We start from the raw sequence: 23,954 nt of genomic DNA, 5'->3' as shown, positions 1-23,954 counted from the left end.
CAGATCACGGTCTTTTAAAAAGAGCTCATCCTGGACCAGATGAGTCATCAATGCCCTGGACTGCTGGCCAGCAAATTTCCTGACTGAAGCCTAAATCATTTAAAAATATATTTAAGAGATACATATTAAGATCAATAAAAATACAAACCAGCATAAATAATGTTAATTTATGGTTTTCTAAGTCCTCTGCAGCTCAATGAGTTCTGTTCCTGTTGGACTTTGATTCCGCCATGCCTGAAGTTGGTGGAGCTTTGGCACATCATTTCTGGTTTGGAGAGGTGCGTGCGGCCACGTGAATCTAGTCCGCCGTACCCGGAAATCCTTAAGTGAAGAAATCTTTCATTCTAAGTTACCACAAAAGTTGAGTTTCAGACTTGGGCTCCGTGACGCCAATCATTAAAGGCAAAACAAACTGAGGCAAAATAAATGTTTCCAAATAACGTATCACCGCCTTGGCCTTTGGAGATTTGTATGTGTGATTTGTGTTGTATCAGTGTTTAATAATATCTAACATTTATAGACTACTTTAAGCAATAAATAAATGTCATCTCATGTTATCTGTACCACTCTCCTGGAGTTAGAGGGTAGTGTTGTCCCCTTTTTATGGATAGGGAAACTGAGGCAGGCAGCATTTAAGAAACTTGTCCAGGCTTACACAACCAGTAAGTATCTGATGTTGGAAGTGAATGCAGGTCTTCTTGACTCCAGGCTTCGTGCTCTATTTGCTATATACCAATAGAGACATAAGCTGTGTCGGAGGCGCAACCAATGAGAGAAAGAGACAGAGAGAACAGCTGCTTTTTGGTTTGGGTGATCGATCCTCTGCTCATGGCTGATGAGTCGGGGCAATTAGGAGGAGGAGGATTATCTTGCACATCTGACATTGATCCACGCTGGAGTATTCCACTGTGTGGCTGCCAGTTCTTCGAGTGAAGGGTCGTCTCTTCCATACCTCCTCTGGTGATTAGATGATTACTATTGTTGTGATGTTCATTTACGTTAATCATAATCACAAGCAAGCTGGCTTTTGATGAAAAAAACATTCCTTGCTTGATCCTTAAATTTTTCATATCCTAAAACAGCACTTAAAACCACATTTGATATAAAAATCCATAAAAAGGACCATTAGTTTAATTAAGAGAAATTCACAAAAGTCCGTCTCAGTAATTCAGAGCCACGACCCGGCTCTCTATGGAAGGGCAAGTTATATAAAAGGCGTCAGACTGGGGACAGAAATCACCTAGCGGTGAAGGGACAAGATTTCCTCCTACAAGGATTGTGTGGCAGTTCAGAGGTTTCTTGAGAAGTTTAAATAACAGCAAAAGGTCAATAAATATAGAAAAAGAGAAAGAATAGGAAATAGAACCAAATGGACATTTTCGCCTAGCTATGAATAATTTATTGACCTACTGAGCACCATACAACTCTGAACCAAAAGAGGGGAGTGGAAATGAGTCGTCTTAAAAGATGAAAACCGACTTTTGAACATCAGTAATTCAATAATAAATCTCTGCTATCCACCCTTGGTGATGTTTTAAATCTGTCTTTAGACAGGCTTACTTTTGAGAATAAAACATGATGCACTACAAGTCAAAGGCACACTCTAGGATTAACGAGTTTACATGTATGTTAAAATTGACCCCAAAGTCAGGCTCTTCCACGTCTTTTTCTCACTCTTCAAATCTCTCCAGATTCTTTCTTTGCTCTCCCTCCAGTGAACCAACTCCACTCTACTCTGTCTACATCTCTGGAGTCCCCATTCTCTTTCTCATATCTGGATTGTGCCTTGCCAATTTTCACTGATAAACAAAAGAGAAAATCATGCCATCATTCTGACTGGATCCACCACAAATTAATGTTTTACAAGCTCAGCTGGGTTCCTTTAAGGCTAGGTAATCCTTCTATAACAGTCATCGATGTACTATCCCACTCTCTACAATGGCTCTTCCAAACCATTCGAGCCCTCCACAAAGGCTTCCTCAGCTCCCTCTCCCAGCAGCCTCTCAACTGAGAACCTGGCCACATGCTTTACAGATTAAATTGAGGACCTTCTATTCATCTGTTAGCACTCATGTGCCTTCCAACACTACGTCCTCCTTCAGCCGTATTACAAGAAGAGATGGCTCTGCTCCTTGCCCAAACCAAAGCCTCTCTCTGCATACACAATCCATTGCATTCCTCCTTCTCCTCTCGTTCATAGTCTGTCATTCATCTTTAATCTCTCCCTATCTGCCGACTCCCTTCTTACTGCCAATCAATATGGCCGTGTCTCCTCCATGCCCAAGAAAATTCTCTTATTCTTTCTATACCCACCATCACCCTAAATCTGTTCTACCCTTCTCAGCTTAACTTCTTAAGATTTTCCAGGGTCACAAAGCTAGTACTTATTCTGTCTCTAGACCTGATTCTCAATCCACTGAGCCACCCAGCTGTGCATTGTCCAATTTCTTTTTAAAAAAACTACCAGAAAACAATGTATGAATTCAAAACAATTTATATTAATAGAATAAGCCATCATAGGAACATGCTGAGACGGTGTAGGAGTGTGGAATAGAATAAGATGGAATTGATAGGGAGAGCTCCTTCAGTACTGTGAAGATTAGAAGGAAAAAAGGATGGAGGATCCAAAAAAGCCACATGGGAGAGCTGGATAGCTCTAAGCATTCCCAAGTTAGATGGCTAATTCTTTCAAAGAACTTTAGGTTTGGATGTATGAGGAAGCCCAACTGATTTTACACACTGGCTTTGGAACTTCTGAAAAAGTTTTGAGTGTCCTGAAGCCTAAGATCAGCATATTTTTTATATCATTTCAAATGAATGATGTCCAATAGCAAGTTTCACTTTTCCGACCAGAAATGCCCAGACAAAAAATAAAAGCACTTTGAGATATTTGCATGTGAAGGGCATAAGTGGTGGGGATTTGATGAGCAGGGTTATTAAACCAAATTTGTTATTCTTGACTAATTTGGGTTTATTATATAATTGGGAGATTCCCCAGGAGTTTTACTCTTCTCCCTCCATTTTCCTTCCTTCAAGACACTTTAAAATCATTGGCCTATCAGAATGTCCTTAAAAAGAAGGCAAAATTCAAATGACCCCCTTTCCTAGCAACTCAGATTGATTGATTGATTTATAAACTCAGTTCTATGTCTTGGGAGCCAATTCAAATCATTCGCTGAAATTACGTTTATGGACTCTGTATGTCAAACTAGTCACACTCTTTTGGTATCCTGAACAGCATGGCTAATCAGGAGTCAACATTTTTACTCTTCCTCCTATTCATTCCCATTTTCGTCTGAGTTCTCTTACCTTGGAGTTGTGCTATTGAGTGAGCTATTTTTGAGACTTTGCATATGACTTCTTCTATTCTTAAAATATCCTCTTCTTGAATAAAGACGTAGAAGTAGGATTCGTGTGGAATATAGATTATTCGTTCCCTCACAGAAAGGATTAAGCTTGAAGCACTTGGTGATCAGCAAGAATTCCAGACTCCAATTCTGTGGGTCTTCATGACTCCAAGTGTCGTGCTGGTTCATTAAGCTCACTTAGAAAGTTCGCTGAATTTCTTGGAAATCCTACCTCCAGGTTAGAATAGCCGGGATCTAAAATAAAGAACTAATCTCTGGGGCTTCTCCACTTTTAATTGTCCATGACTTGGCTGATGAGTCAACAAACAAGGTAATTTACAAATCAAATTGTTCTACACTATAAAATTCCTCTATAGGAAAATCTTGAATTAATAAGTCTTAAGTTTTCCATTTCGGTCATAAAGTTGATATAATTACTTTGTGAAAAACTTGTGACTTTTAGTCCCTTCAGGGCTGAATAAAAGTTGGAAGACTGCAGAAATAATATATTTTAGTATGGATGATGACATACTGTAGCAAAGAGAAATCTAACCTTGGCGTTAGGAAGACCTGAGTTCAAGTCTCATTTCTGTTAAATACTAGCTTTGTGACAACAAGCAAATCACTTAATCTCTGTACTCAAAATGAGCACTATTGTAGAATGGCCAAATCTGTAAATGTTTTCTAGATTAATTGATTAGAAAATGAAGTTTTTCTTTCATATTTTACCCCCAAATCTCTTCCCTTAATACAAAGTAATGTATAAGAGGTTTCTGTATTTCTAGCATAACAAAAATTTTTTAATTTAGTCTTCTATATTCCCATTTCATAATTACAGTTGCTTATGTACCAAAGAGGTGTTGCCCTATACAAATGGAAGTTACACACACACACACACACACACACACACACACACATGTTCTTTTGACAATAACAACAAATATCATGAGGAAGGGGCTTGGTATATTAATTTTTATTAGATTGTGTCTCAATTTAAAAAAGGTATTTTATGAAAGTGAAAGCACTCCATAAAACATGTACAGGATCTTTCCTAGGATGCAATAGTCAGGGTCATTCCCTCTAAAGATAATGAAAATTATGCATCGTTTATAGAAATTGGTTCTAACCACTCTTCTTGCGGATCCTCTGCCTCATAAAACATTTTCTTTTCTGTGATGGATGGCTCATGAGCCTCATCGAGATGAACTGAACTCTCATGCTACACATATTGCTTACTTGAACAGACTGAATTCATATGAATACAATTATTCATCACTGAGCTTCCACTAAACTGGGTTTCATTGATCGGTTTATGATTTTCTCCCTTTTAGAAAAAGTTAATTAGAAAGAAACACATTTGATGATGTCATTTTTTATTTATTTTCCATTAACCAGCCAAAGAACCTAGAGTACAGATACAGTACTTCAAAGGTCATTTCTCAGGTTTTATCATCTGTTCTGATCTCTAAAGGTAACAGGTGATGAAACTAAGCCCCAGGAAGAGAGCCTTCTGGGAGGTCTTGCCCAAAGTCACCCAAGTGGCATCAATCCAGATTGCCCGACTCTACATTTCAAAGCTCTACATTAGACTGCTTTTCAAATATTTGTTTCATTTTAACTTCCTGTGAACTTATCAATGACAGTAGAAAAGAGCCTTTAATCAAATATATAACTAGAATTTGCAATAAGGTATTATAAACACCCAAAATAGAAAAATAAAAACGTCAGACTTTTTCTCTTGTGTGAAGGAAGAGCATCAGTATTTTTTGTGGATTTTCCAGATGGTGAGGGCACAATCTGTGATGTTGGAGGGATTCCTGTATCTCCAACCTGAAGCTGGAAACCACACCAGCAACTGAAACTCCAAAGTCCAAGATTGAACTAATGATCTCCATGACGTCTGAAGAAGGTCGATCTTCCCGCTAAATTCATTACTTCTGGTGATGACACCAGCATCTTTCTATTGACTTAGCTCTTCACTTCAGTCGTCTTTGGCTTTTTCCTGCTGGCCATCTATATCAAATCCGTTGCCAAATCCTCCTGCTCCTTTCTCTGTAATCATTCTTGAATATTTACTTCTTACCCTCACCCAAGTCACTCTCTGTTCTCATCTAGACTAGTAAAGTAGCTTCCTGACAGCCATTTGCCTCAAGGCTGCCCTCTTTCTAATCCATCCTTCATACCTCTAGGATCAAATATAAAGTCCTCTGTTCAGGGATTACCTATAATATCATCCACCTTTCCTGAGCCTTCTCAATTATATTTCTTTCCCTCTTTTGATTATTTCAAATGTATCCAAAGAAAACCAGTTTGATTGTACATAGTTGCTTCCACGTTGTCTCCCCCCTAGATAATGAGCTCCTTCAAAGTAGGGGCCCACTTCAATGACTTTGAGAGACAGCAATAGCAGCTGATCTGGGGTAGTCAAACATTTAAGAAGTACGCAAGCCCGTGATCAAACAGTATTCCTTACAGAAAAGAGGAAAACAAAATGTGGTTCAAAGAAAGCTTTAGAGGATGTTATTGATTGCTCTAGAGTAGAGGTTCTTGTGGTTGAAGAAAACCAGTATACAAACTGACTAATCATTGCTTATGCGGGGAAAAACAACTTGTCATGGTAAAACAATAAATGACTGGAATGTCAAAGATCACAAAAGGTCATTTTCATCCACTAAACTCACTTTTTCATTCAAGACTATTCTAAAACCATTGTGTGATCTCTACATGAGGCTCTCCCATCTAGGCATACCAATTAGACTGTAAAAGCATCCACTCCTTACAAAAGCTGAAAGACTTTTTTACTTTCAGGGTACCTGAAAGTCTTGTCCACTGAATCTTATCCAATGAATGATCAACTCTGGTAAATATATGGATATACCGAGGAGAGGAATCATGCTGAAATTCTAGAAAATCCCAAATCTGAATGGATTACATCTGGATTACATGGATAAAAATCTTTCAGTGGGCTGAGAACTTGCCTGATTGAAACCTCTTTGAAAACTTATGCTATATAATCAAAGCTAGATTGGAGATCTAGATCTGGATATAGACATAGATAGAGATATATAGTGGGCATTAAAAGCATGTTTAATATCCAACGTGATAAGAGAGTGCTTTCATGATGAAGAAGTAAAGAATGCGTGTCAAAATCTTATGAACTCAATACCCAATTATGTACAACAGAAGATTCCAACAAATTGGGCACAGAAGGTGTAGTAAGAGCTTTTTTAAATATGTAAACAATGTCTTAAGTTTTATCATATGGAAATACCATATAGGAATAAGAACATGACCTGCATTTTTATTGATGCAAGACGGTCTAAATAGGGACAGTCTCTCTATCAAGACGAATGGTATTTTCTTTGCAATTTGTAAGCTTAATGAGATTCCTTCCTAAAGGACTGAGGTAAGAAACTTGACTAGGATCACAGAGCCTGTACATTTCAGACATAGGTATCTTCCTGGATCCCAGGGTCTTATTTTACTCTAGACCATACACGTCAATACCTTGAGTTATTTTATTTCGTCTTGGGTAATTCAAATACCACTATACCATCCTCTTTATCCCATAACTCATTCACTATGTCCCAAACTATATTATTACTCTGCAACTCTCTAATCTCATCTTGCTCTCATTCATCTCTGTTCCTTTCATCCTGCCATTTCCTATCCCATTATTCCTCTCTTTTAAAATACATTACCTCTCCATTATTTCCATGTACTTTCCTTCAAGGCTCATCGCAGATGCAACCTCCTTCATACTGCTACATACTGTCTCTTCTTCTTACTATCATCTCTACTAGAGTTCCAAGACTCTGAAATGTATATTTTGAAGGGTATACTTTTCTCCTACCCTTCTATGTGAAGGCAATATTGTAAGTTCCCATGCTATGACACTCAAAAGTATCAAAACTTTTTTTCTCATAAGAATCAAAACTATCCATAAGGTTTCATAATTAATGGCTCTGCTTATTGATGTAGCTTTCTTCTTGCATCAATAAAAAATAGAAGACAATAAGAATTTAATATGGTCCTTCAGACTTACCCCAATAGACCGCTATAGGCAAAACTATGATCAATAAATCAGTGCTGCATCTTTACTGAATATCCTTTTCCCACTCTGAACAACCTTTGCTTTAATATGGCTAAACAAATATTTTCATATCTTCTATGAATATGTCATTCTTTTCCAATTTCAAAAGTGAGATCCTAGACTAAATGGGTCACTTCTGGACTACCACATTTGGCATAGCTATTGCAGGATTGCTTTAAAATGACATCTTTGAAGTGGGGAGAGAGTATCCAAAGAAAGGTGACACTCAGTTTGTGCTTGTGATAATGCTTCTGGTGCTTGTTTTGGAAGGGATGAAACACCACAAAGTATTCTCCAGGCTTTGGGTCAAGGAAAGACTAAAGGGTAAACTGATTATATGCTTTCAATAATTGGTTAAAGATGTAAATGTGTTCTGTTTAAAACCATTGTCTAAAGATGATAAATATAAGATCATTGAATGTGAATTACTTTTTAGTTTTAGAGATGATAGTGATTTCATTTTTTAAAATTCTATTTTCCATCTTAGAAACAGTTCTAAGAAGGGTGAGCAATTCCATATAAAAAGACTCTAGACAACATGAAATGCCAGGGAATCTATTTGCCAAAATGAACACAGCAATTATATGAACACAATAACAAAACACTTTTTGCACAAATAAAATTAGATCTAAACAACTGGAAAAAAAACATTATTTGCTCAAGGATAAACTGATCTACTTCTTTTATGTTAGGAAAGAACAATGATAAATTTTGGAGGGGATGTGGCAAAATTATGACACTAATGCATTGCTGGTGGAGTTGTAAACTGATTCAACCATTCTGGAGGGCAATTTGGAACTATACCCAAAGGGATTTTTAAAAATGCATACCCTTTGATCCAGTAATACCACTACTAGGTCTGTATCCCAAAGAGATCTTTAAAAATGGAAAAGGACCTGTCTGTACAAAATATTTATAGCTGCTCTTTTTGTGGTAACAAAGAATTAGAAGTAGAAGGGAGGAGGAATTGAGGAATAGCCAAGCAAATTGTGATATGTGGTGGTGATTGGAAACTATTGTGCTGTAAGGAATGATGAAAAGGATGATTTCAGAAAGAGCTAGAAAGACCTCCATGAACTGATGCAGAGTGAAATAAGTAGAACCAGGAAAACATTGTACACAACAACAGCAGTATTGTGGAATGATCAAATGTTAAAGACTTAGTTATTATCAGCAATAGTACAATGATCTAGGACAGTTCTGAGAGACTTATGACAAAGAACTGTTGGAATGAATGCAGATGAATGTACATGATTCTTATTTATTTATTTGGGTATATATTTGGGTTTGGGGTTTTATAATATTCACTTACAAAAAAGAATAATATGGAAATGTTTTGCACCGTAAAACATGTATAACTCAGATTTAATTGCTTGCCAGTACCAGGAGGGGAGAAGAAGGAGGGAGGGAGACAATTTGGATCAAATAATTTCAGAAAATGTGTAAATTTGTTATTACATGTAATTGATAAAACAAATATATGAAAAAATGAGATGGAAGGGCAAGGGCTAAGCAAACGGGCATAAATTATTTCTCCAGGATCAAATAGTTAGGAAATATTTGAGGCCAGATTTGAATGATGGTAGTTTTCAAGCCCACTAGCTGAGGTCTCCTCTTCCCTCCTCTCTCACTCCTATCTAGTTGCCGCTTTGTAACTTTATATAAGGAGCAATATGCTCTGACATCTTATAAAACAAAAATTAGACATCTTTTGTAGTTTTTTCTTTCCCCTCAAACTTACACATTTTATGCTATCTTCAAATTCTGTACTATATAGTCATTTTAGAGTTGTTGTGCATTTGTGAGTGTCGTGTCCCCAATTAAACTATAAACTGCATTTGGAAAGAGATCGTATCTTCATTACCTTCCAGCTCCTCCCTAGTACATAGCAGAGGGCTCTACACATAGTCAATATTTTACTGGATGGTGAATAGGCAAATGAATAAGTTAATGACCAAAACCATAACCGAAATCAAACTTGACTCTATCTAACATATCTAACATAGTCAATTTACTGTTGGTCAAATGAGAGAATGCTTAGAAACCTCTGCAAAATTTAAAGCACCTACTATTAGTTATCATTGCTATTTATATATGCTAATTATATTATACATAATATATTATATAATTATATTCTATAATAATATTATATATGCTAAATAAACGAGCTTATTTTGCTCGCTTCATCTTGCTTAACAGTGTTCAGATAAGATAAGAGTAGTATGGGAACATGTTCACTAACCTGCCTTCTATAGTTGAATAAAAGCCTAAAGTTGTAAACTCATTTCTTGTAGGATCACTGAAAGTTTATATGATAATAACAGGTAGGGGGGGATAGGGTTAATTTTTCCCTGAACCTATTCCCACAGGATTTTTAAATCTTCTACTAGTTCTCTATATTTTAAAACATTTTCATTTCCTGTAACTTGAAAGTTATGAATATTTGGTATGGTGAAATATATTGAAATTTTGTTTTTTTAAGTTTTTAAGGACAAAATATTATTTATTAGTGATAGGAGATACAATTGGATGTATCATCTGTGACTATGTTCTGATACACTTACCCAAAACTACATCATACAGTACAAAGGTGGAATTTAAAAGGATATTTTTGGTTTATTTTTGTACAGTAACATGTCGATTTGTCGCCTGGAACCCCATGAAAGAAGGTAAGCTTCTGAGAACATCATGTCTCATCTTACTGAGTATTTATTAGTTACTTAAATTTTCAAGTCTAAAGTGCTGTTTTACAATTTCTATAATTTCCTTACAAACTCTGCATTGATTATTAAGTTTAGATTCCTTAAGAATAGTACTTCTGTGCATTTTGGTCATTCAAGTCATTACCTGAACATGAATTCCTATAATAAACTTCTATAACAATGATGGTGAACCTTTTAAAGGAGTGTTAAGTCCCACCCACCCTCCAGATTCCAGACTGAGTGCAGTACTTGCCCTCCCCCCCCCCAACTGTGTGCTGTGTTCCTCCCCAACACCGAATGCTGGGGAAGCCCTGCCACATCCCCTGCCCCACACAGGAGAGGGAGGAAGCACTCTCATTGGGCTACTGGCTGGAGGGGTGGGTGGTGTGAAAAAATGTCTATAGGTGTGGTAGGGGGAGGAGCAGCTCCACCCCAATTCCGCTGCCTCTCTAGTAATGAACTCTGAGGTAGGGGGTTGGGAGGGTGACCACATGCCCACGGAGAGTGCTCTGCATGCCATCTTTGGCATTCGTGCCATAGGTTCCCATCACTGCTCCATAATAAACTAGAGTAAACAGATCCACATGATTCATCCACGTGTTTTAAACATCTTTGTTTAAAGATGAGTTCTATTATTCACTGAGTTCTTATAAATGTCCCTGTTAGAAATCCTTTTAATTACATTTTTAGATCTTTCTTACAAACCACTTTTGTTTGCATTCAAAAATGCAATACCATTCAGCTCTTTCCCACCTTTATTACAGCTGGGTAAGGCGATATCTGCTTAGACAAAAGTGTATCTGTGTGGGAACAAGGTAGAGCAGATGGAAGTGACTCACTTCTATCATACATCATAGAGAAGATAAGTAGTCTCTCCTTTTTATTGGGGGAAAAGACATGGAATTATCCAAGAAGGTGGACAACTTCGTGCTCTCGGTTTCTACGGTTCCTGGGTGTTAGATGGTGTGCCAAAATGGAGAAAAGGTCTACTCCATGAATACATACCTGCTCATTTCAAGCAAATACAAGTAATAAAAAATAGCTGGATCCAATTAAATTTAGCACAGCTCGATATAAAAGAAGGTGATTTCAAGGTAAGCCTTAATAACTTTTGACTAAGGCAGAGAAGTGCCTCCATTCCAGAAACTTGAAGCTGTGGGAAATGTCTCATAGCAAGGAAAGGTTAAGAATATGTTAACCAAACAAGATTAAGCCAAGTAATGTTTGATTAAAAGTCAGAAGCGGCCCAAAGTGAATCAGTGCCTCCGAAAGGAAAATGTTTGCCTTGTTCTTATCTTGGAATTTTGGATGATTCTTATTAACTTTCTCTTAGAGTTCAAATTTATCACTACCTGACAGCTTACTGTGTGGGTTGATTTATGTGGAAAACAAAGTAAAGTCTATTATCTGGCCTAGTGATAGCTATCAGTCCTCTTCCTCCTTTGGACAAGGAATTGCCATTCGTTGCACAGGAACTTGAAGATGATGCGTCCTGTGCTTTAGTGATATTGTAGGCGTTTTATTTCACTATTTTCCACTCTGTTATGTTGTTTTACAGTACTGAAAACCTCCATTAACATTAGTATTGCCCATATGCCAGTTGTTTCACGCATGTCCTTCACAGTGAGCATTGATTTCAGGATGCTAATACATCTATTTAATATTCACAATCATAGTTTTGCTTTGACAGCTTTAGGCTTAATAAGTGCTGCTTGATGGTGCCCAAGATGTTTTTAGGTCTCGCCTTCATTTATTTCATCAGTTTACTTTATGGATTAAAACAGGCAACCTTCAATAGCTGCCTTTTTTGTTACAAATTAAGAATTTCATGCTTTTACAGTCTGGATAATGGGACTAACAATGACTTGTGATTTTCTGAAATAAATCCTGTAAGCTTCCAATAGATAGATAGAGAAAGAGAGAGAGAGAGAGAGAGAGAGAGAGAGAGAGAGAGAGAGAGAGAGAGAGAGAGACAGACAGACAGACAGACAGACAGACAGATAGACAGATAGACACAGACAGACAGACGGACACAGACAGACAGACGGACAGACAGATAGATAGATAGACAGACAGACAGACAGACAGACAGACAGACAGACAGACAGACAGACAGACAGACAGACAGATGGACAGACAGATAGATAGATAGATAGATAGATAGATAGATAGATAGATAGATAGATAGATAGATAGACAGACACATAGATAGATAGATAGATAGATAGATAGATAGATAGATAGATAGATAGATAGACAGACAGACAGACAGACAGACAGACAGATAGATAGATAGATAGACAGACAGACACATAGATAGATAGATAGATAGATAGATAGATAGATAGATAGATAGATAGATAGACAGACAGACAGACAGACAGACACACCAGATAGGGCTAACTGAAGTCAAATCAGTAGTGAAATGCCAACATAAATGTCTTACATGCTAATCCTTGAGAAGGTTAAGAGTTAACGTATGTATTCACTGTCTCTTTTCCTCCAATCCCCCCAAAATAAAAGGTAGGGTGCTATCAATAGAGACTTCACTGGACCTGACAGGTAATTGTTGAATTTAATAATTTTAGTGACAAACAATAAATTTTGCAAGTAATAAACTTGAATTTTAAGAAAGACAAATTCAATAGAATTCCTATAGCCAAGAGAAATTACAAAAGTGGATGGAAGAATATGTACTGAAAAGTAAGAAATAAAGCTACAGGAAAAATCAATTACAAAAGATGGGCACTGAACAAAATAGAGTCATTTTACACATTCCTGCAAGAGAAATAAATTGATGACATGAGGCTATACAACCTCTCTCTAAAGGGTGGTGCAGGGGATAAAGTTCTGAGTCTGGATTCAGGAAGACCTGAGTTCAAATTCAGCCTGAGACACTGGTTGTGTGATTCTAGACAAGTTATTTAATGTCTATTTTAATCTCCTCATCTGTAAAATGGGGGCAATACCTCTTGGGGTTATTGAGAGGATGGACCAAATAAGATTATAACTGTAAAGGGCTTAGCACAGATGCTGGTATATATATAAATAATATCTATTATAAATAAGTTACAACTATCAAGGAAAGAATAATGAATAAAATAAATTATTTTAGGTCTCAAAATGTTTTTTAAAAGAGAGACAGATTGCCGTGTGGGGTTAAAAAAGAGAAAAAAAAAGAAAAACTTATAAAAATCAAAGACACAAAGGAATTTAAGCAGAATTTTTTTAAATGGGAGAGGTGAAGGTGAAAGAGGCAAAATAAAGAAAAACGGCTTGCATTCTCCATAGGTGGCTCAACAGTATTATTGGATAGAATTGCACAGTGTGAGAGGTAATGGATAGAAGAGAAGTTAGAAAGAACAAGGTCAGGGCACGTGAAATCTTGAGCCTGGAAGGCTTGGAGTCAGCGGTCTCACTCCAGGAGTACGTGTTGGATACTTTTGTGCCATAACGGTAGCTTTGATCAAGAGGGAATTTTTGCTTTGGAGGATCAGTTTCTCTTGAGAGCCTATTTTGCCTCCCTTCCAAAGGGATACGTCTACCTCTGAGAAGGGAGCTGATATGGTGAAGGCAGGTAATACCACTGAGCTACAAAACTGGGGACCCAGGTTCTCCCTCCCCATTTCTGCCTATCGTTTCTATTGGATTGCTTTCCTCATGAGGACAAACAGTCAAGAGTGACTACAATAGAATAAAGCGAGGACACGGTTTCTGATTCTCAATATCTCTCTTTCTTGATCTCTTCCTTCATACTAAGGGATTTCAGTTCACAAACTGACACATTCCCTCAAATAGTCTAATTGCAGCTTCCCAACTTCCTCGTCTTCCCTGATCTGCTTCCTCTTGGATCCCACCTTAGATAGTCACAGTCTCGACCTTGTCATCTTCCAAGCTCGTGAACCTCCAGGTTCCCTTCCCCGATCCTAAGCTTTCTCCCTCTCCCCCTGCCTTCCAAATACAGCTCTCTGCTCACAGTGTCATGTGCAGCCCTTCAGCCCTCGGGTCCCTCCCAGGCCATCCTTCCTGCCCTAGCGACAGGCTCCTTTTCCCTTGATGCTGAACACATCAGGAGCGGTTCAACTCTAGTGAGATGGATATGTGTCTCCGGCTAATCTTTCACTCCCTGCCACGTTCAGACTTGTGTCACTGCCACCAGCCACCGCTTTTGATCCCATCTGCCTGCTGCTAAAAAGGAGAGAAAAGTCACAAGAGAATTCTTCCACTTTAGCTGCTCCCTCATTGCTTCAAGGTCATTCCTTCTTCTCCTCCCAATTAACTTCCTATGCACTGGGCAGCGGCAGCGTCTCTCCAGACCTGGGACGTAGACGTACACTCAACAACTCTTCCCTCGCCTGCCCCCCAACTCGCCATCCTTTGCCAAGGGCTCAATCTTACCTTTGACCTCTCTCTCACTATGGCCCTTCCCTAGTCACTCCCCCAGGACAAGACCTCATCGCCTCATACCAGACTATTGGTCGGAACGCGGCAAGTCTCTCTCTATGCCAGTCCATCGTATTCAACTGTCAGAGTGATCGTCCTTAACTTCAAGTCTGACCACATCACCATTCTTCCAATAAACTCCAACTGTCACTCCAGAAGCCAATATAAAATCCTCCATCTGGCTTTCACAGGCTTTTGTAATACTTGGCTTCCCCTTCCTTTTTCAGATTTCTTACCTCTAACTCTCTTTCTCCAATGGTGATCCAAGGAGACAAGACTTTCTGTTCTTTAAATCAGATATTCTATCTCCATAGTACCAATACGTTCACTGGCTGTCCACCATGTAGGGAATGTCCTCCCTCCTCATCTCTGCCTCTTAGCTTCCTTTAAGTCCCAGCTAAAATCCCAAGAATCCTTCCAGTTTCCTCTTAATTCTGATGACATCTCTCTGTTGAACACAACCCAAGATACATATATAGCTCGTTTGTACACAATTATTCACCTGTTATTTGTCCCATTAGTCTGTGAGTTCCTAAGGGGCAGGCATTGTCTTTTACATTTTTTTATATTTCCAAAACTTATAAAAGTATTTGACACATTATAGGTGATTAATAAATATTTATTGATTATGTAAGAAATAATACAGAAAGTGTTTAGAAGATCATATCTGGTATTTCAGCAATGTTAACCTCAAGGATATCGAGAAAATTGAGAACAGAACAGAAATGAAAATAACTAATGAAATTGAAGAAAGTAGAAATAGATAACTTTTTAAATGACACAATAAAGAAAAAATAATAAAAATAACCAAGAGGCAAGGACAATTTTGAACTATCTTCTTAACTGAGTGTGGAAAGAAAGGGGAAAAAGAATAGAAATAGGTAATTAATTAAATAAATGGAAAAAATCCATAGTATCAGTAAATCCAAGAACTAGGCATGGAAACTAACAAGAACTGATCTTTTTTTAAGCAAATTAAGCAAGCAATCTATTGGATGAGATACTGACTTAAAAGAGGAATGTGGTTTTTCAAAGGCAATATTAAATGCCTAACACTCATAACTTTAGAGATGAATATACTAAAAATATAAAATAAAAATAGAGACAATGTATGATAAATACTGATTGACTTGTCTTATTGATAGAATGAATAAAAACATTAAGTGCAACGGTTTTTCATTCAAAAAATTTCATCTAAGAAAGTATGGATGTATGCAAATTTTAAACATTGGGACAAATTAATGATATTCTGAATCAGAAGTTGATCAAAATAATAGAAACAACAATTATGTAAAAGTGATTACAACTGACTACAATATATGAAAATGTCTAGGATGCAGTTAACGTACATTAATGAAATGAATATACAGTTAACAAATTTTAAAAAACAATGAATCAAAAAATCTCAAAATAAATATAAATGAGGGAATATTTTCACTTTTTCTGACCTCATATCACCATATGCCCTCTGCTACCATCTCCTCCTTCACCCTTGTCTCACAAGAAAAAGTGGCCCTACTACTATCCAAGTCAAAATCCTCTCCATGCATAAGCAATCTTATTCTATCCAGTCTGCTCCAACAGATGGTCCCCTCTGTTGCACACACTATCATTTATCTTCAGTCTTTCCTTATCTCCACTATCCTCCTTGTTTCTCAAACAAAATTCTTCATTTCTCTGCTCCTGGAATTTTCCATGGCTAGTCTTCATATATTCAATGCTTTGCCTCTTTATTTCTGCCTCCTGGCTCCCCTGATTTCTTTCACGTTCCAGCTAAAATCCCACCTTCCATAACCACCTTTCCCAATCCCTCTTGATTCTAATGCCTTAACCTTTTTAGTTTTTTTCCCATTGTTCATGTTTTTAATGTTTAGTCATTTTTTTACTCATCTCTCTCATTAAATTGTGAGCTCTTTGAGGGCAGGGATTATCTCTTGCCTCTTTTTATATCTCCAACCATGAGCTTGGCACATGGACAGGAAATGTTATTGACAGAATGGCTGATTAAAGAACTATAAACAGTATCTTTAGTGAGTAAAGAATTTTTTTAAAAATGGAATAAAATCTTCGCAAAAAGAATTGTAGCAATTTGTAAAAAAAAAAATCAGATTATTCACAGAATTTTTAATTACCAATGAAATTATCTTTAGAAAGAGACAAAAAAATTTCATTATAAGAAACAAAAAATCTAGAATCCTAATGGAAGCAATAAAAAATAGAAATAAAGGGGGGATAGTACTTTTAGCAGTAATCATCAAATCTATTTGGAAATATTTTAAAAATAAGAAAGTAAATCAGTGGACCACAATAGATGAAGGAAGAAATGGGGAAGAAAACAAATTTAAATCTACTAAAAAATTAAATCTCAAAACATGTTACTTAACATAAAAAACTATTTAATAAGAATCACTGGAAATCTGGAAAGCAGTTGGCAGAAGTTTGATTTAGTGCAACATTTATATCATATGTCTCAATAAATATACAAGTTGAATAAAAAATCATGTCATTAACAAAGTTAATCACAAGGAGGAATGAAGATAATTACAAATGTGATAGATTATTTTGATTATACAAAATTAATGCTTTCACCTGAATAAAATTAATGCAACTTCAATAGGGGAAAGAGATAAATGAGGAAAATTATTGCATCAAATAACTCTGATAAGGGATTTATATTAAAGACAAATCAAAACCAGAGAAGTTAGATCAATAGCTATTCCTCAATGATTAAGTAGTATAAATATATAAATAGTTTTTAGGAGAAAATCACAAATTATTAATGACCATCTGAAGGATTATTCTTATCACTAATAAAAGCAAGGCTAGTCAAGAAAACTTGAAGGTTTCACCTCACATTCAGAAAATTGGCAAAGTATGAGAATAATCAGCTTTGACAGGACTGTGGAAAATACATGAGACTTCGGTATCCTAATCATGTTGAAAAGCAATTTTGAATTATGGTTTGAAAGTAACTAAAATATCCGTATTCTTTGATACAACTGCTAGGCATATATTCCAAGGAAGCCAAAGATAGAAAAATATGTCATATATATGCCAAAGTATTTCAAGCAACACTTTTTATAGTAGCAAAGATATGGGAACCAAGTACATAGATTTCCATGATGGAGAATGTCTAAACTAGTTGTAATATATAAAGGCAATGGGATAACAATGTGTTTTAAGAAATGAAGAATATGATAAATACAGAAAAACATGGAAAAGTGTCATATGAATTTATGGAAAAGGAAGTAAGCACAACCAGGAAAATAATAAACATAATGACAGTAAAACAGTATGCACAATTAAAAAAAGAATTTATTTTTTTGGAATTATTAGAATTAAGCCTGACATCCCAAAAGAGAAATGTAAAGATAGGCCCCCTTCTTTGCAGAGGTAGGTGGAGTAGACTATGGGAGTGAAACTCTTCATTTAAGTTAAGCCTCATATGATATATTGAATAGTTATGCTCAACTTTCCCTCTTCTCTTTTAAAATTCTTTGCTATAAATAATAACTCTTTAGCAGAGATGAAATGGGAAATTTAGATGATATAAAAACTAAATGTTATCAACAGAAATTTTTAAAAAATAAAAGGAGTGTTTGGTGTTGAGATCACCATTGGAAGGAGCATACTCTATTCCTTTAAATTCATTGTTAATCTTTATGTTTTAAGTGTTTTTTCCTACAAGTAACATAGTTCTAGATTTTGCTTTCTGAAAGTTGCTTTTTTTAATGACTTGTGTCAGCAAGAATTGAATCTTCAAGACTTGGTTTTTTTGTGTTTAGGAATTGAAAGCCTTTTAAAAGTAGCTTAGGGGCAGGTGGGTGGCTCACCATATGGAGAGTCAAGCCTAAAGACAGGAGGTCCTAGGTTTAAATCTGACCTCAGACAGTCCTTAGCTGTGTGACTCTGGCCAAATCACTAACCCCCATCACTCTTCTGTCTTGGAACCAATACACAGCATTGATTCTAAAAGCAAAGGTAAGAGTTTAAAAAAATAAAATAAAGAATAGATTAATGATTCATTAGTCAGGAAAATTCTAAGATTTTAAGCTTATTCCTTTGCTTCCTGAGCTAACATTATTTGCTAAATCAGCATTTCTCAAGTCTTTGTGTTTGCTTAAATTAAACCCAGCTAGCTTCATATCTGAGAGCAAGAAAGATCTAAAATAAAATTTCTCCCATGACATGTATTAGTTACGTGATTTGGTGTGCAGCAGGAAACAATGTAGAGTACATGCTTGTCTGAATTATTAGTTTCTTTACTAGGAATTCCTTATGCTGGTGAATTAACAGGTCCAGACCATATCCTCATGATTGAAGAATATTTTTTAAAGTAAAAGATGGAACTTCCACTTCCAGGAGCCAAGATGACAGAATAAAAAAGGAACTCTCTGAGTTAGCCCAAGTTCACTTCCAAATAACTACAAAAGAATGGCTCAAATGAATTCTGAGGTGGCAGAACCAACAGATCTTCAGTTCAAAATAAACACAGTAGGTGAGCAGGAAAGACCTGTCTCACTGGGGGAAGAGGGGAAAGGAATTCAGTGGAGGCAGTGCCTGGGCAAATTAGGAATAAAGGGAGCAAAATTCAGCGGTATGGGCAAAACAGCTGCAAAGCTGCCATTGCAAGTCAGCAAGGCTGCTCCTATGTATACTGCAGGACCCAATGATGGTCAGGCATGTCCTGTTTACCAGAGAAAGCCCCAACATAATAAGGACTGTGTTCCCTTCACCCAAAAAAAGAGCTAAACTTTAACATATAGGCAACAGTCACAGCATAAACACACACACAAAAAAAATTAACAAAAGGCAAAGGAAAAATATTGATCATAGAAAGTTACTTTGGTGGCATGGAAGGTCAAAACACAAAATAAGATGACAACAATGCCAAAATAGCTACATGTAAAGCCTCAAAGGAAATCGTGAAATAGAGCCAGACCCAAAAAGGACTCCTAGAGGAGTCCAAAAAGAATTTTAGAAATGAAATTAGAGAGGTAGAAGAAAAATGGAGGACAAAAATTAGTGCTGCAAGAGAATCATGAAAAAAGAGACAAAACTTGGTAAAAGATGTACAAATTAGTCAGCAAAGAAAGCAACTCCTTAGAAAGTAAAATTGGTCAAACAGAAAGGGAGGCACAAAAACTTAATGAAGAAAACAATTTTCTCAAAATTAGAACTAGATAAGTGGAAGCTAATGAACTCCATGACACATCAAGAAATAGTAAAACAAAATCAAAAGAATGAAAAAAATAGAAGAAATGTGAAATATGTCATTGTGAAATGTCAAAAAGGCCCAGGAAAGATCATCTAAGAATTATTGGACTACCTGAAAGCCATGGCCAGAAGAGTCTAGACATTATAAGAAATTATCTAAGAAAACTGCCCTGATATTCTTGAACAAAAGTGGAAAATAAAATGAAAATAATACACTGATCACCTTCTGAAATCTCCAAATAAAAACTTCCAAAAATATTATAGCCAAATACTAGAGTTCCCAGACCAAGGAGAGAATGCAGCAAATAGCCAGAGACAAACAGTTCAAATATGGTGGAGCCAGAGCAGGATTATACAGGACCTAACAGCTCTACCTTAAAGGACCTTAAAGTTTACAATATGATCTTCTGGAAAGCAAAGAAGTCAGGATTACAACCAAGAATTATGCACCCAGCAAAGCTGAGCATAGAAATAGATATTTTATGAAATAGAATACTTTTAAACATTCATGATAAGAAGACTAGAACTGAACAGAAAACTTGATATTCAAATATAATACTGAAGAGAATAATACAAAGATAAACAAAGAAGAGAAAACAATGGATTTAATGAGATTAAAGAGTTTATATTCCTGCAGGGGAAGATGATATTTATAACTCTTAAGAACTTTATCACTATTAGGATATTTTTCTAACTATCCTAACTATCTAACTATACATAGAGGATATGGGAATAAGTTGAATATGATGGGATGATATATAAAACAAAACAAAAAAAATTAAGAAGTGAGAAAAAGGGGAGCACTGAGAGAAGAGAGAAATAGGAGGGGGTCAAATATATCATATGAGGAGTTTATACAGTAGAGGGGGGGATGAGGAGGTGGGGTGGCAGACACTGCTTGAACCTTACTCTCATCAAAATTGTCTCAATGATGAAATAACATCGAAAATCAGATGGATATAAAAATCTATCTTACTCTATAGGGAAATGGGAGTGAAGGGAGAATAAGAGGAGGGGGACTGATAAGGAGGGAAAATTGAGGGATCCTCCTCTCGACTTCTGAGACTAATGAGAAGAGACATTGTCAAATAGGTATTTTCTCAGGCATTAATACAGGGAGCCAAGCAGGAGATCAATGAGCTATGAACTGGACATTGCTCTTACTAAGTTACCAGTTGCAAGTTCCTGGTTATTTCTCTGACTTTTTGCTCTGTTTAGCATCTTACTTTCATTTTTGTCTCATTTCTACCATTTCTGACTTTTGTGATCAGGAAGGTCACCTTACCCATCTCAAATTCTTAGTCAAGCTTGGCAGGGAAAGCATGGAACATGATGCACTTCTTTTTTTTTTTCTCTGTAGTTTCTTCATCTAGTTTCTCCAAGAACCAAATTCCTTGAAGGTTCAAATTCCAAGAAAGTTGAGCGACTCTGATTAATCTTACTTTACTAGTATAGAGACAATTTTGCCCCACTGGGACATTCATGGCAATGTCTCTATGAGAAATATGATCTGAACTGTTGATAGGTTATTTTCACAAATCAGAGACTTTCCTTGACTATCTTCATGGGGGGGGGGGAGGTGCTTTTGTTGACTATTGGTTAAAATTTGTCACCTTTTTACTTAAATTGAAGCTTTAAAGGATATGGTTACCAAAGTTCAACAACTAAAATTTTCAATTCCAGCCAACATTATTCTTTATTTCTACTCTTCAGTAAGCAAGTGATGGTGATCTAGATACCATCACTTACTATGATAAGGACAAAATAGTGAAATGGAACTCGCAATAAAACTTGATGTTGTGAGATTGTAGAACAAGCCTAGCTCTGAAGAAACTCATTTTGCCACCAGTTCATAGGAATGATTAAAAATGATAAATGGAATTAAGCAATGAGTTAAAAAATTTGCTCTAGAGAAAGAACTTCAGAATTTCTCCTAGAAGAGAAATTAATGGAGGGAGTTGAACGAGGTCTTCCTTTACCACCCCCCCTCTTATTAATTGGCCAGTGGGAATTTCATAAAAATGCTGGCCAAGGATGCATCTCCTATTCCCTTATTTACTTTATACCCACTACACTGAAATGACAAATCTGAGATTCTAGCTGACTTGAGCATTGTGGATTGAAGTCAAATTCACTGGTGCCTGCTTATTGTTATTGCTTTCTCTAAGCCTGTCTATTCTGTGAAATAACACTTTAGCAGAAGTGAACCAAAGTCTTAAGGTCGAGAAAATGTAAATCTTTTTCCAACGCATTCCTGTTGCCCTGTCGTGATTTGCTGAGAAGTATATCCTGAAAGAAACTAATTGGATATGGCATAAGAGGCACTAAAGAGGCAGATTATTTTTAAATATTGATATTATAGTAATATAGATATACAATATTCCGATGTAGACAATGATCCTCTCTAGACAATATCCCAGCATTGGAATATTTGGCTCAGTGAAAACATAATTAAATTCAGGTACTCTGAGACTCTAGAGCTGCTTATTTCAGTGACACTCACTATAAACTAACTGCATTCACTAAAGCAACACATGAAAATATCATCCTTTCTGTGCTCTGTCGGGAAGAAAGAAGCTTGGCTCACACTGGCAGCGTTTTCAAACCTCCTGCAGGATTTAATGACAAAAGAATCTCCATTCTTCACTTATGAAGTTGTGAGTCTGCAAAAAGGGAAGCTGAGATGAAGCTGTTCATGTTGTCTCTTCATTGAGACAGAAGCCCAACGATTGGGATTGTTTTCATTGTTTATGAATCTCGGTCCTCCGAAGGACAGTGAAACACGCCGTCTCCTAAAGATGTTCCCTTTGATATGACACACGCTTAGTATTGTTTCACTGACCCTAAGCATTCGCATCCCAGAAGTCATCCACCCTTACTTTAACGGCCGATGACAGCTCCAATGGCTGAGCGAAAATCAGTTGAAGGAAAGGGAAGTCTTGTCGGAAATAAGATTAATCTTGTAGCGAGTGTTCAGCCCTGATAACCCATCTGTGCCCAGAAGTGCTTTAGCTCAAGAACAATTAACCTTCACCTGACAAGCTCTGTCTAACCGTTATAAGCACCAAACAGACAGAATTCCTTTCCCATGAAGCCCAAGTAATCAGATTGAATTCCATGTAAACTCTATGGTTTTTGCAGATGTATATGATGACAAATCCCTGGGACAGAGAGAGCAAACGGGGCTGCTTTTGTTGCATGAAGGAAGATGCTTTTCAAAAAGAAAATACTTTAAAAATTTTTTTGTCAAACTATCAGCATGAAGAAATGTTGAGATTTCTTTAATATGTAAATTACTACATAGAAAATCCACCATCGTGTGCTTCCTATTGTCTTACCTTGAGCCATGTATGTGCCCTTCCCCCAAGCTCTGTGTATCTATGTTGGAGACAGAGTTTGTGACCTTAAAACAAAAAGGCATTTTGTTTTCCAACACGGAGCCATCATTTGACCCTTAGTGGACAAACTCAAACTTCTCCTTTGCACTGAGCTAACTAGTCTCTATTTAAAATAGAGATTTTGTAAGCTCTTCCCTTCTGTCATGTTTATACAGAATTAATACTGTGTTTTGGTTCCAAAGAAGGAGAGTGGTGAGAGCTAGGCAATGGGATTTAAGTGAATTGCTCATGATCACATGATCTGTCTGAGTGAAGTGTCTGAGGTCAGATTTGAACCCAGGACCTCCCATCCCTGGATATGAAGTCTGGAGCTTATGTCCCACCTTGGCTATTTATTAGCTATAAATCATTATGCATACAGGACATAGAATCAACATTTCTAAGAGTCAGTAAGTGCAATAATATAGTCACAGTTTACTATTCATCAACAATACTTGTGCCAAAGGGATTTTTTGATGAAAATGATTTGTCAAAGAAAGTGGCATCCATGAAACATTTTAAAATACACACAGGAGAGAAGGAAAATCAGGAGATGGACCCATCTGGTATCATGATGGATCATTTGGTTCCATTTAAGAGCATTTGAAACTCTACATAAGGAAATTTACCGTTTAATAGGCAAACTTCTGTTTTTTCTTTGTATAGTAAATGTTCAGTCTTGTTGGGGTTTGGGGTTATAACAAAAAATGAAAAGAAAAACAAAGAAGTGCTTTGTGGACTTTGAAACAATAGGAAAATATGTAGTGTTTACTTG

The 23,954-nt window shown here is 36.6% G+C and overlaps 1 protein-coding gene across 5 annotated transcripts in view; it reads right to left on the bottom strand.

Annotated features, from left to right (window-relative positions):
• ERG (ETS transcription factor ERG) overlaps positions 1 to 23,954 on the bottom strand; it is a 175,031-nt gene that overhangs the window by 72,767 nt on the left and 78,310 nt on the right. Inside the window, exon 1 of one of the 5 annotated variants that reach the window (XM_007493098.3) lies at positions 3,310 to 9,487. The exons of the other annotated variants lie outside the window; for them this stretch is intronic. The gene's annotated coding sequence lies outside the window, so the exon portion shown is untranslated. Of the gene's footprint in view, positions 1 to 3,309; positions 9,488 to 23,954 lie in introns of those variants that run through there. 5 annotated transcript variants of the gene reach the window in all.

Source organism: Monodelphis domestica, chromosome 4 (assembly GCF_027887165.1).
Source record: "Monodelphis domestica isolate mMonDom1 chromosome 4, mMonDom1.pri, whole genome shotgun sequence".
Lineage (NCBI taxonomy): Eukaryota > Metazoa > Chordata > Mammalia > Didelphimorphia > Didelphidae > Monodelphis > Monodelphis domestica.
The sequence above is the reverse complement of the archived record's forward strand: the minus strand, read 5'-3'. Positions and strand labels throughout refer to the sequence as shown.